General features: G+C 32.9%; 1 long non-coding RNA gene across 4 annotated transcripts in view; it reads right to left on the bottom strand.

The window, feature by feature from the left end:
* Positions 1–13,883, bottom strand: part of LOC140603490 (uncharacterized) — a 75,845-nt gene that overhangs the window by 46,627 nt on the left and 15,335 nt on the right. For 2 of the 4 annotated variants that reach the window (XR_012006481.1, XR_012006480.1), the window contains 2 exons: positions 6,007–6,193; positions 4,623–4,772 (listed from right to left, as the gene is read on the bottom strand). This is a non-coding gene — a long non-coding RNA (uncharacterized lncRNA). The remainder of the gene's footprint in view (positions 1–4,622; positions 4,773–6,006; positions 6,194–13,883) is intronic. The other 2 variants (XR_012006482.1, XR_012006479.1) reach the window with 1 other exon arrangement.

The raw sequence follows: 13,883 nt of genomic DNA, 5'->3' as shown, positions 1-13,883 counted from the left end.
TTCTTCCTCTCCCTTTGCCCATCTCCTGCTTGTGCATACTCCCTCTCAAATAAATAAATAAATAAATAAATAAACAAACAAACAAACAACTAATTAATTAATTAATTAAAATAGGTATAATTGGATTTTAAATATATCCACTTTAAATACAAGCTATGTGGCACCTGGCTGGCTCAATCATGCAACTTTTGATCTCTGGTCGTGAGTTTAAGCCCTACATGTGGTGTGGAGTTTACTTAAAACTGAAAGAAAAAAAAAAAAAAACAAAACAAGAATAAAACAAAGGAAGAGAGGGAGACAGAACATGAGGGACTCCTAACTCTGGGAAACCAACAAGGGGTGGTGGAAAGGGAGGTGGATGGGGGTGGGGGTGACTGGGTGACGGGCACTGAGGGGGGCACTTGATGGGATGAGCACTGGGTGTTATGCCATATGTTGGCAAATTGAACTCCAATTAAAAAATAAAAATCAAAGGAAGAAGTATATTTATAAACACATATATAAAATACAAGTTATGAAATCATTACAAATTAATTTATACAGAAAAAAATCTGTATGTAAAATGCAAAAACTGTTTCTTAACTTTGACAATTTTGATTTATTTGTCAGTATTATGTGATATGTTTTTGTAAGGAGTACTTGGGTTTTACATAAAACACATTTTAAAGGCAGAAATGCATGATGAATATCAAAGCATTGTATTGAGGTGCTTATATAACACATCTTTTTTGTTTGCTTGCAGTATTAAGCAGAATATAAAATATCCTAAAAGACTGAGAACAAAAAATATCTTTAAAAATAATTCTAGTTATACAAAATATTTTAAAGTTTATAACTAGCAATATCCTTGCTTAAAACAATTCTTCACAACTTAGGGCAGTAAAGCCTGTGAGCCACTGTGACATTGAATTAAAATGTACCATGAATGCAAACTTTAGCTGTGAGATTAGAGTATTCAGGATAACTGTTATTTTCCTACAGTGAAACTACTTGATGCCATAAAGCATTATGGCACAAATACTGTTCATTAATGTCACTATAAAGTGAACTTTACTGTGGAACAATCAGAACTACTTCTTATAATATCTAGGCTTAACATTACTAATTGTATCACTATAAACCAATTTTATAGTGAAATAAACAGTAGAGATAATGCTGTCAGGCTTTGGTATTAAAGCCTCAAATAAAAACACTAATATATTGCCTGAATATATCTCTTATAAACTGATATGCAAAGACCAGGTGGAAACAAAAGCCAGCATAGGGTGTTATAAGTCCCTGCAAAAGAATATGGTCAGTGTCTGTCTCTTTTAAATATTTTGTATCACTTCATTTGACAAATATCTGAGTTTATTTAACATTAAATAATGGCATACAGCAATCATAGCATTCTTTCCCAGACAGAGAAAAAGCATACGTCTTCCCCTAAGTCAATATGTATTTGATTGGAACCATGATAATTACTTATTGATTTAAAAATTGTTTAGAGTAATCCTTTAAAAAAAATCTATGTCAAAAGAGAACATAAGCCTTCAAGAAGATATCCAAAGCCCACACGCTTTCTAAAATCCTCTCCAAATGGAAACAAAATTAAATTTAAGACAAGTGCATGAGTATCTATAGCACATTGGTCATTTATTAGAAACAAAACACCTTACTTATAATGAAAAATGTTGATTTACAGTTTCTCATCTTTTCTATCATTTGTGAGATGCAGTTACATATCAATTATAAGAGCATTAAAATAGGTCCACAAAAATTATGGCAAGTTTTGTTCAATATTGACTATTCTCAGGGAAAGTCAAGGCAATCACCATTCCGATGTGAAGTAAAAAGACATAACTCTAACAGGTGAAGTCTATGAAAATGCAAGCAAATGAAAAGCAAGACATGTCACACAAAAACATCAATGGGATGCTGTGATGTTCATCATGTATTCACACCTTTAAATGTGTTTATTTAAAATCCAAGTACTCTTCCCAAAAACACATCACATAATACTGACAAAACTGTCAGAGAAGTTGAGAAATATCTCTAGTGGTCACTTAGATTAAGCTTGATAAAATAAGCAAAACTTCATCCATTCTTTTTTAATGATAAGCTACCAAGTGAAACAACATACAATCACAACTGCTATCTGAGAACAGAGGAGAGAATAATTCTGGGAGCAACTGCTGCGAAAGAACATTCAAGCATAGCTCTATTTTCATGGGGATTATAGATTATGAATTTGATATCTTTTCTCTTTTTTTAATAGAGGCATTTACAGCTATAAATATCCTGCTAAGGATTGCTTTTGCTGTATCCCAAAAGTTTTTTCTAAGTTGTACTTTCATTTTAGTCCAGCTCAAAGTATTTTCTTTTTTTTTTTTTTTTTTTTTTTCATTTTTTTTTTCATTTTTTTTTTCAAAGTATTTTCTAATTGTAAGGAGTGTATTACGAATCACTTCTCTCTTCTACAATTTGTTTTATGTGTTATCTATTTTATATTTTCTCAAAATTGTTTGAAAAGTTGGTACAGTGTGAATTTTTTGTTTGCTTTTGCAATAAAGTTTGTTTTCCCTTTGGGAGGGTCACTCGGACATTTGAACATTTACATAAGAATTCAGTGTCACAATGTCTGCAGAAAGAGTTGGCCTTAAATCACATGACCTGTATGAATAAAACCATTTTCCTTCACAGCTAATATTGATTATAGGAAATGAAAATTCTAAAAAATAAAAAAAATAAAAAGAAAAAAAAAAGGAAATGAAAATTCTAATTATGTATATGTTTTTGAAAGATTTGAAAGATAGCACACATGCACAAGTGGCAGGAGGGGAAGAGGGAGGGAGGAGCAAGATACCATTTGTGAAAGAGAATGTCTTTTTCCCATTGGATAATTCTTTCCTGCTTTGTCGAAGATTGGTTGACCATAGAGTTGAGGGTCCATTTCTGGGTTCTCTATTCTTTCCATTGATCTATGTGTCTGTTTTTTGTGCCAGTACCACACTGCCTTGATGACCACAGCTTTGTAGTACAGCTTAAAGTGCAGAATTGAGATCCCACCAGTTTTGGTTTTCTTTTTCTTTTTCTTTTTCTTTTTTTTTTCTTTTTCTTTTTCTTAAGATTTTATTTATTCATTTATGAGAGACACTGAGAGAGAGAGGCAGAGACAGAAACAGGCTCCAAGGGCAGCCCTGGTGGCTCAGTGGTTTAGTGCCACCTTCAGCCCAGGGCCTGATCCTGGAGACCCGGGATCAAGTCCCACATCAGGCTACCTACCTGCATGGAGCTTGGTTCTCCCTCTGTCTATGTCTCTGCCTCTCTCTCTCTCTGTGTCTCTCATGAATAAATTAAATCTTAAAAAAAAGAAAAAAGAAAGAAAGAAAGAAGAAAGAAAGAAAGAAAGAAAGAAAGAAAGAAAGAAAGAAAGAAAGAAAGAAAGAAAGAAAGAAAGAAAGAAAGAAAAAAAGAGGCTCCATGCAGGAAGCCTGATGTGGGACTCAATCCCGGGTCTCCAGGATCACACCCTGGGCTAAAGGTGGCACTAAACCGCTGAGCCACCTGGGCCCTGGTTTTCTTTTTCAACATTCTTTTGGCTATTTGGAGTCTTTTCTAGTTCTATTCAAATCTTAGGATGATTTTTTTTTTTTAATTCTGTGAAGAAAGTCCATGGTATTTTGATCGGGATTGCACTGAACATATTACGTTGCTCCAGATTACACAGACATTTTAACAATATTTGTTTTTCTTCCAATCTATGAGCATGGAATGTTTTTCCATTTCTTTGTATCTTCCTCACTTTCTTTCATGAGTGTTTTATAGTTTTCCGAGTACAAATCTTTTGCTTCTTTGGTTAGGTTTATTCCTAGGTATCTTATGGTTTTTGGGTGCAATTGTAAATGGGATTGACCCCTCAATTTCTTCTTCTGTCTAATTGTTAGTGCATAGAAATGCAACTGATTTCTGTGCATTGATTTTATATCCTACCACTTTGCTGAATTACTGTATGAGTTCTAGCAATTTTGGGGTGGAGTCTTTTGAGTTTTCCATGTAGAATATCAAGTCTTCTGCAAAGAATGAAAATATGACTTTTTCTTTACCAATTTGGATGCCTTGCCTAAAAAGTTTCTAATACATACAAGATCTATCACAGTAATGTGAACTGAACAATGATAATATCTTGTGATATACACAACTTTTAGTGAGGGACAGATTACAGAGATTCCATAAGCCTGATCCAAATGTATCTTGTATGAAATATACTACCATGCCAGGAAAATAACCATAACCATGATGGAGGTATATTTTGAAAAGATCAGTCACGCTGGAAGGTCAGATGATTGTGTATATTATTGTACAAATCAGAGCATTTTTGGAATGAAGAGGTCCTCTCAATAATTACATAGTATAAAAAGTAAATCAAACTGTCCAGGGGAAACCAGGATATATGGTCTCACTCATTTAGGTCTAGGGCTATTATTATACCAGGATATCTTAAATGAAAATATAGATTGTTATCTAAGAAGTAAATACATATATATATATCTAGGATGTAAATAAGCCCCTTTAAAAATAAGAAGTTATCAACAAACTAGAGAATTCTAGAAGTCCCTATGCAATGTCCAACTCACTATTACCTATCATCAGTTGGTGGTCCAGGTGGCTCTTGTTCATTTTTGTGATGCATATGTTGACATATATCTTGGCTATGCTAAGGATTTGAGTTCTCATGATAATTATGTTTATTGGTGGATACTGCTCTCAACGATTGAGGAAAGTTAATGTTTCTGAAAAAAACAAGCATAACAGAAAAAGAAAACTATTAAGCAGATGACAGTTACAGGCAATTCACTAACTTTATATAACAAATACCCATTATCCAAATGTTGTGGTTCCATATTTAAAAGTCACATGGAAAATAGAAGACAAGGAAAAAAAAGTAATTGCTACCAGCTCATGTTGATGGCTCAGCTCTGACTCAGCACAGATTGACAAGACTAAAGGTTCTAAATTACTATTGAAGTGTACATTTACCCAAAATCCATTGTTTGTATAATTTCAGCTTGATTTTATTATTCTGACATATGCTACTAAAATTTTAGCAATTAGGTGAACATTTTGAAATGAATAATACTTCCAAATACGTACATAAGGATGCACATCAGAGTTCTCCACAGATTAACACTGGCTTTATAAATCAAAAATAAAACTTACTTTATTGTACACAGATCATCGACGTACCACAAAGTTTTGATAATACAATTGGGATACCTGAACGTTCACAAAATAGGTCTTGTAAACTATATCTTGATTATTTTCCTCACCAATTTTGGAAAGTCTCTGCATTAAATTTTTTTCTCCAGTTTCAAAAATGCCTTGAATACTTTCTGGATTTTCATGAATCTTTTTTTTTATTTTTTTATTTTTATGAATCTTAAATGTTTAGTTTTATCTGTATTACAAATATTTATATTATTTTCAAAATATTATTTAGAAATGCAAATATTTAAAAATAATGCAAACATTTAAAAAAACTCTATTTTTCTATTCCTAAAATGAAAAAGACCTCCATCAGTATATTTCTTAGAAATGATGGGTTTTTGGCAGAGCTGTATCTAGTTTCTTATTAAAGAGATACAGTTTGGTCAAATAGTATTTTATTTATTTTTTTGTTAATCTCTATCAGACCTTGAAATGTTTATCAATCCTCTTGTCACATTAAGATAAGATTATTACAGCTCCCTCAGCTGGCTTGCCTGATAAGAATTTGTTTGAACTCCAGTTGCAAGGATTCTTTTTGTCAAAGAGGATAATTCTTTTTTACCCATATTTCTGTCTGCTCAGAAGCTTTGCACTCTTTGTCATTTGCTAGTGCCACAAAGCAACCACTTCAGAATTACCTCTCAAGCTTAAATCATTTTATGGCTTCAGTCCAGTATATTTAAGAAACTCCCAGCTTCCTGTAGCTATGAAGAGAGAATTTCTCTGTTTCTGTTATGTGCAGAGTTTGAAGAGACAAACCTCTTTGGGTCTTATGCATGCAGTCTTTGAGAACTTCTATTCCTTTAAGTATGCACACCACAGGATTTAACTGCATTACAGAGGGCCTTATGTTAGCTCACAGTTGAGGGTGCTATCTGAAGTGCTATTCAGTTCCACTCCACAAAGAACTTTGGGGAAGATGAATACACATTTTGTCATAAGATTTCTAAGAAAAAAATAAGTAGAAAATCAGGTTAAAGATAATAACTACTCATAATTTCAAGTTTTTATGTTCAGTTTCATGTTCAACTATGTAATTTATTAACAAAAATGCCTCTTTATGGTACAGTGTAAAGAATAGAGACATGGGAACTGGAAGATTTAAGATAATTTATTATTCTCCTTTGCCACTACCTGGTTAAAACTTTACTCAGCAGCTCCATCTTCTCTTTCATCTGAGTGATGAAATGCAAAAGTTTCAAAAGCCCTTAATTCTACTATTGTCATTGTTTGTCTCATCCCTACCAAGCTGCCATCCAATGCGTGACACACTTGGACATAGGGGACACTTGTGAATACCTGAAACATAATCTGTCTTAAGGAGAGGTTATAAAAAAAGATTGACTGCAAATTAGGTCAAACCATAACTTTCTCTCATGTAGGAATATCTTCAAATTTTACTTACTGTATCACCCAAAGTGTTCGCATAATCTGGCCTTTACCTATCCTTCATTTGTATATGGTACTAAGTCCTCTTTTTAAATATCCTATCTGTATTTGTGTTCCTCAAATCAGTCAGACTCGTGACTCCTTGATAATCTAGTCCCAGGGCCAGATATCAGTCACCAAAACTTCTCTAATTTCTTCATCTTTTCCCTCTATTAGACAAATTATCTCATATACTCATAATAAATTCCACTTGGTTTGTTAGCTAACATTAGTTTCTGCTGCGTACAATCATTGCAACTTGAGCTAATATAAAAATTGGCATTTGATATAAAACGAAAGACTCTTAATGTAAAACTGACCAAATTGAGGGAGTGGGAGGGCAAATAATGAGGATTTCTCCATCCATAGCTAGGACAACAGTCATGCTTATTATGTTGTGGCAAAGCCACTGGTTACATGAATTTTTGACTTTCAAAATAGATCAACCAACTTGTAGCTTTAGGATTATATATATATATATATATTATATTATTATATATTATTATAATATCAAAATAGATCAACCAACTTGTAGCTTTAGGATAATATATATATATTGTATATTATATATAATTATAACATTATATATATATTATTAATATTAATATTATTATATTATATGATCCTAAATATATATTATATAATACATATATGGATTTTTCTCATTTCATCACAAATCAAGAAAGTTACATTTGCTTTATGTCACTAAATTAACATCCAAAGAAGGCCAGAGACTAGCTCAAGGTTTCCACAGTTCCATGCCACCAGAGGACTAAGGGATTAAACATCACAGCATATTAATTCAAGAACACTTTTGGAGAACTTTGCTATAAAACCTGATAGAAAAAGGTCAGGATATTGGGATGTTTGCTTGCTTCTTGTACCTTCCACAAGATTTTTCTACAAAATGGCTACTTTCCTTACTGGCCTATCTCAGAGCAGAAAGGAAGAACAAAGAGAACCATTCCTATATTTGATTCCACTAAAAATGCCTTTTCTGCTGAGACCAGTTATTTATGAATGCAGGAGTGAAAGAATCCCATATCTTTGGATTGTAAAAACTAAATCCAGTGCTCTGTGGTGAAATTAGTATGAAACAAGGCAGAGAGGTAGAAAACTCAGTAGGATATAAGATCAGCACTCAGGAAGACCCAGAGAGATAGAACAAACATGAATTTTCCTGACCATTCAAATTAAGACTCTAGACAACCAAGATCCCCACTTCCTTCCCACTTTCCCCTCCAAAAAAGCCTTTCATGAATATTATTCCCTAAAAACCATATCCCTGGAAATGATGCCGTGGCAAAACAAGGTAGGTCTTCTAATCAACTGGGTTTGCTTATAGTTTCACTTTGCTTCATGGCAGAGTTGAAAACAGAATCTTATAACTGAAGTCTAGGGGTTGTAGAGACCTTCAACTGCCTTCTGAAATAGAAATCTCAAAGGTAAAACTTAGGTTCAAACAAATCAACAGACAACTGTTTTTATGGTGGAGCATTGCCATAGAAACCATAAAAATGTAAAAAGAAGTTTTATGATTGCTGTATTACTAGAGCAAATTTCAGACTCTCATAAACATGACAAAGGTAATATTGGCTGCTAACGGTGTATAGTATCCACTGGGAAATGCTCCTGTGTCCCACTATCATGTGTCCACTGAGAATCTATGAAAAGGGCATCTCCTTAGTCAGAAAGCCTGACCAAGGGTCTCACTAATCAATAAATGAAACACAAAATCCTGTTCAACAAGCTATACTTGTTTCATTTGATAGGGATTACAAAATAGGATCCTTTCTTGTTTTATCTAAAGAGGAGATTTTAATATACTGACAGTTTCTTTTTTAATATTTTATTTATTTGAGAGAGAGAGAGCAGTGCACATGTGCGAGAAAGAGCATGAGTGGAGATAAGGGACTGAGAGAGAGGGACAAGTAGACCCCCAGCTAAATGAGGAGCCCGATGCAAGGTTTAATCTCAGGACCCTGAGTTGTGACCTGAGCCAAAGGCAACACTTAACTGACTGAGCCACCCAGGTACTTCTACACTTACAGTTTCTGTAGTATACATGCATATGTATATTTTTGCCATAGGTTGTAGTATGTTAGGTGACTTCTAGATATAACTGGGAGGAATTCACATTGAGCAGATACATTGTCAATTTGGTCTTCACCATAGTTTTTAGATATCATTGGGAAGACTCTATCTTTGGGGTTCATTCATAAGTAGATATATTAGATAGTTGCATTGAAACTGGGGGATGACTTTCTTTAAAAAATAGTAGTATTATGCTGAGTGAAGTAAGTCAATCGGAGAAGGACAAACATTACATGGTCTCATTCATTTGGGGAATATAAATAATAGAGAAAGGGAATAGAAGGGAAGGGAGAAGAAATGAGTGGGAAATATCAGAAAGGGAGACAGGACATGAAGACTCCTAACTCTGGGAAACGAACTAGGGATGGTGGAAGGAGAGGAGGGCGGGGTGTGGGGATGAATGGGTGATGGGCACTGAGGGGGGCACTTGACGGGTTGGCACTGGGTGTTATTCTGTATGTTGGCAAATTGAATACCAATAAAAAATAAATTTATTATAAAAATAGTAGTAAAAGAAATATATGTTTATGTATGTTGGTCATGTGTGTCGGGCTACGGAGAAGTAACCTGTGACTATTTTTTCTTCCAACATCTCTATCCACCAGTTTCTATTAATAGAACTTACTCTCCTGACCACTTAGGGTTTGTAATGTGATCAATGTTGGGAAAATCATAGCATCCAAGGCCCAGAACAAAATGATTGACCAAAGGCATGCTTGTACCTTGGGCTGTGACAACTGGCTTTCACCCATGGAATTTTCTTCTTTCTTTCCTTAGATCCCCAAGAAATTATTCTCCTTTCTCTCTGATATAAAGCTTTTAAGATAATATTTCAAGAACTCCCAGGAATCCTGCTAAACACACACACACACACACACACACACAAAAAAAAAAAACACACAAAGTCATGAATGGTAAGAATCAAATCAGAAAAGAGATTCAGATTATAACCCAAGTATTCAATCTCTGACAATCCTAAAGCTGCCCCATTTCCTGAAGCTTTGCCCTTAATTCTCTGGGTTATCCAGAGATCTTCAAATAAGTTGTGTGTGTGTGTGTGTGTGTTTAAATCATTCTTTCTTCAGTTGAGTTGGGTTTCTGCCACTGGCAACTAAAAATTCCTGAATAATGCAGTTAACTTCCAACTCTGACATGCTTAGATTCTAAGTTACTATGTTTGTCACCAGAGACATACACAAGACTATTTCAGTATTCAATAAATATGAAAAGGTTAATGATCAAAGGCAGCCCTTTCATAATTAAATTTGTCATTGGTCTTTCAGGCTGTACTATATTTAGTGTTTCAATCATAACAGCTACCTGAAATAGTGATCTGTAAAAATGAAAGTGATGAAAACATATGATTAAAAAAATGATTTCCTGCCTTTATTCATCTTCCTTAATCTACTTAAAATAATTTATGAGATTAAGCTTCATTGGAATAGTATCGTTGGCTGTAATATTAATTTTCACCAGACTAATCCTTATGAAGGACAAGATCACATCTGTTTTGTTTAACACTGTATCATATAAAAGATATCCTGTTAACATTTCTAGAACTCATAAATTATTTTGACTCTACTACTTGCTTTCCTGTCACCCTGAGCCTCTGATCTCTCTTCTCAGAGCCTCAGTTTTCTCTTCTATAAAAACAGATATGGGATAGTGACATGTTATAGGTATTCAATGAATGTTTTCAATTTCAGAGTACGGACAATTCGCAAAGACAAGCTAATAAGAATTCATAGACCCATCCACCACTGATATGTGACCTAGAACAAGTTACTTGACTTTATCTGTACCTCATAAGAAAGGTGCAGTGATTCTCCTTTATATTTCCCATCTCCATCACTCTTGATATCAATGGTTTGTTTCTTTGCCTCATCCACCTCTTCAAGAAAATAATTTCCAGTGAATATGAAATATAGAAACCTAAATTACTATATATCTTGTGCAAGTTCTTTTATAAAATAGTTTTAAAAGTGGTGCTATGTGTTCACATTTTATAAATTATATGCAAAACTTTATATTCCTAAAATTAGTATTGCTTATTTCTTTTACATGCATAATGTATGGTGAAAGTAATATACCCATAAACCAGAAATAGGAGTAAGATAAGATCAACAAAGAATATCCTTGGAAGTGATTAAGAAGATAGAAATTAAGATGGGATGAATAAATAAGAATCACCTCTTTTTTTTAAACTGAAGAATTATTTGTGTGTATGTTTTTAAAGTATGAAATGATGGAAAGTGAGAAATAAGGTTCATTCTATGATCACGGCTTCATAAAAAATGTATGAAGCACAGATGAGCAAGACTGGGAAAACAGGTTGGGGTTGGAAAAGGAAATATAAATTCCATTTAAGCTACACTCTGGTGAAAAATTCAAGTAACAAAATGTACTATATTGAGTCTGGGACTAAGGGGCAAAAATGAGAGTTGACATATGAATTTGGAAATTATCAGCACATGTAGTATTTGAAGCCTGAGAACAAATGTTATTACTAATGAGAGAGCACATCCCAGAAAGAGAGCAAGAATTAATTCTTGGGTTATACAAACACTAAGAGATATGTAGGTGAAGAACTCACCCAAGAGAAACTTCAAGGGTCCAGGGAGATCAGAGAAATATTAGGATAGTGGCTTTTCCCAGAAATTCAATAAAGAAAGTGAGTCATGGATAGGATGTTCAAAATCTGAGTCAAATCATGATACAATGACGTAGAATTGGCCATTGGGTTTGAAAAGGAATTCTTGGAAAAATTGACAAGAACATTTTCAATAGGGTGTTGTATATTATATCTTTATTGAAAAGGTAAAATGAAGTCAGTTGATACAGAAAACATTCTTGAGAAAAAGTTTTTATATGGACAAGATAAATAAGGTAGAAGTTTGTTTCATAGAAGCGTTTTTAAATTTTAACATTAAGTGTGAGAGAGCTTTGTGTGTATGTGTACACAAACTTGAGGAACAAAATATTTTAGCTGATGAGGTGAAATTTACTCAATATATAACAGTCTCTGCTCTTAGCTATATTGAAAAAGAAATTTCTCTTCATAACATTTTTTTTAAAAAGCCGAGTAGATGGAAGTATACAATTGAAGTCCTATTTTGAAGCATTCTTGAAGGAAACCAAACAATTGGAAAAGCATGCCTTGAATAAAATACATGAATAAAATCTCATGCTTACATAAATGCTCAGCAAACTGTTTCATTTCTGGGTATGACATTAATTATGTAAGTCCACAAAATCGCAAACAATTTACAAGGTAGTTTTTTAGATAATTACTATTTGGTCTTTGTGGCATTTGCTTTAAATCACCTCTGGATGTCATAAACTTATTTTTCTTAGTTAGATATGGGTAATACACTATGGGAAAAAATGTAAAAATAAAAATATATGAAATATTTAGGCTATCAAAACAAATGGAATAATACTGTCGCTTGTTCCACTTAAATTAATACTGGACATGTCCATATGTCGAAACCTTGCCTTTACACAGTGATCTATTCAAATCATTGACTTAAATGAGATTCTGTGTTTATCAAATACATTCGTAAGACAGAACCAAAGTATCAATTGCATTTAAGCATCATTCTGAACTTGAAATGTTATGTTCATAAACATGATTCATATCAGGTACAATTCTTATGAGTGGTAAAAATTTTGCATAATAAAAGTGTTTCAAGTGGTAGGTAAAATACCATTTAGCTTTCAAAAATCTAGGTAAACAATATCTTGGCCGAAATTACATATTGGTTAAGTGACGCATCTTCTAGTACTTAAGTCCAAAACATTTTATTTTTTCCTTCCATAAAATACAAATAACTATATGTTTCAGAGGATTTTATTCCCATTTTATGACCTCATCACTCTTTATAGCTGATCTCTATGAAATAGCATAGTTTCTAGAGAAGCAAAATACATATATCTTTTGTTTTAGAGATGAATAGTGATCACCAGATACCTCAAAAAATTAATATTATTAAGTTAGAAAAAGATCTCTCTCATTCACTCAGTTTTGCAATGTATTTCGTCAATGGACACTGTGAGAGAAACAATTTAAACCAAGAAAGAACAGTTTAACCTCTATATTCATCTGGATTTGGAACATAGTGAGAAAATATTTTAGGAAATGGAGAGTACTGTTTTCTCTCTGATATTTTGTACTGATAGCTTTCTACATGCAAACAATTACGGAGTTACTAAGAGTCTCATTTTCCTTCAGAATATTTAACAGAAACATACTTATTTTGAGACCTTCTTTCTAAAGAAACAACCTTGTGCTAGGAACTTTCTCAATCTAATAAAAAGTGTCTATGAGAGACTTACAATTAAAATCATGCTTTATGGTGAAAAACTAAAAGATTCCAAGATCAGAAATAAGGTAAGGAAAACTGCTCTGAGATATTCTATTCAAAGTAGAACTAGAGAATGTAGCTAATGTAATAAGGCAAGAAAAGAAAATATTGCATACCATAAATTTTGATGGTTGTTTGCCAGTTCTTATTTAGTTTTAAATATTTTCTTGAATTCTTTTGTGAGTTCTCCTTTGACCATAAAATACTAATTATATAGTGTAATTTCCAAATATTTGGAAATTGTCCCCAATTTATTTGTGCTGATGCTTTCTAAGTTAACTGTAGTGTGTTCAGAAAACATTCTGAACTATTTCAAATTTTTCACATTTATTAAGACTTGTTAATTTATGGCCTCTCTTTTGATCTACCATGGAAAATGGTTCATGTGTGTTTGAAAATAATTTTTATTCTGTGTCACTGGAATAGTGTGAAACTCTAATGTCAAGTGCATATACCTTTATACTTGTTATATCTTCCCAATATATTGATCCTTTCAGTATTGTAAAACACAGCTTTATAAATCTCTAGAAATATTTGTTTTCTTAAAGTTTATTTTGTATGATCAATTAATATAACCACTCCTGATCACTTACCATTTTAAAATGTTATATATTTTTCCATTGAAAATATTTTTAAACATATTTGGAAAAAATAGTTTGATCCTACTTTTATTGTATATAACAATCTGAGTTTTCATGGGAGTGTTTAGTCTAAACTCATTTAATATAATCATTCCTATGATTGTATTTA

Source organism: Canis lupus, chromosome 14 (assembly GCF_048164855.1).
Source record: "Canis lupus baileyi chromosome 14, mCanLup2.hap1, whole genome shotgun sequence".
Taxonomy (NCBI): Eukaryota; Metazoa; Chordata; class Mammalia; order Carnivora; family Canidae; genus Canis; species Canis lupus.
This window is presented reverse-complemented; position numbering and strand designations above follow the sequence as displayed.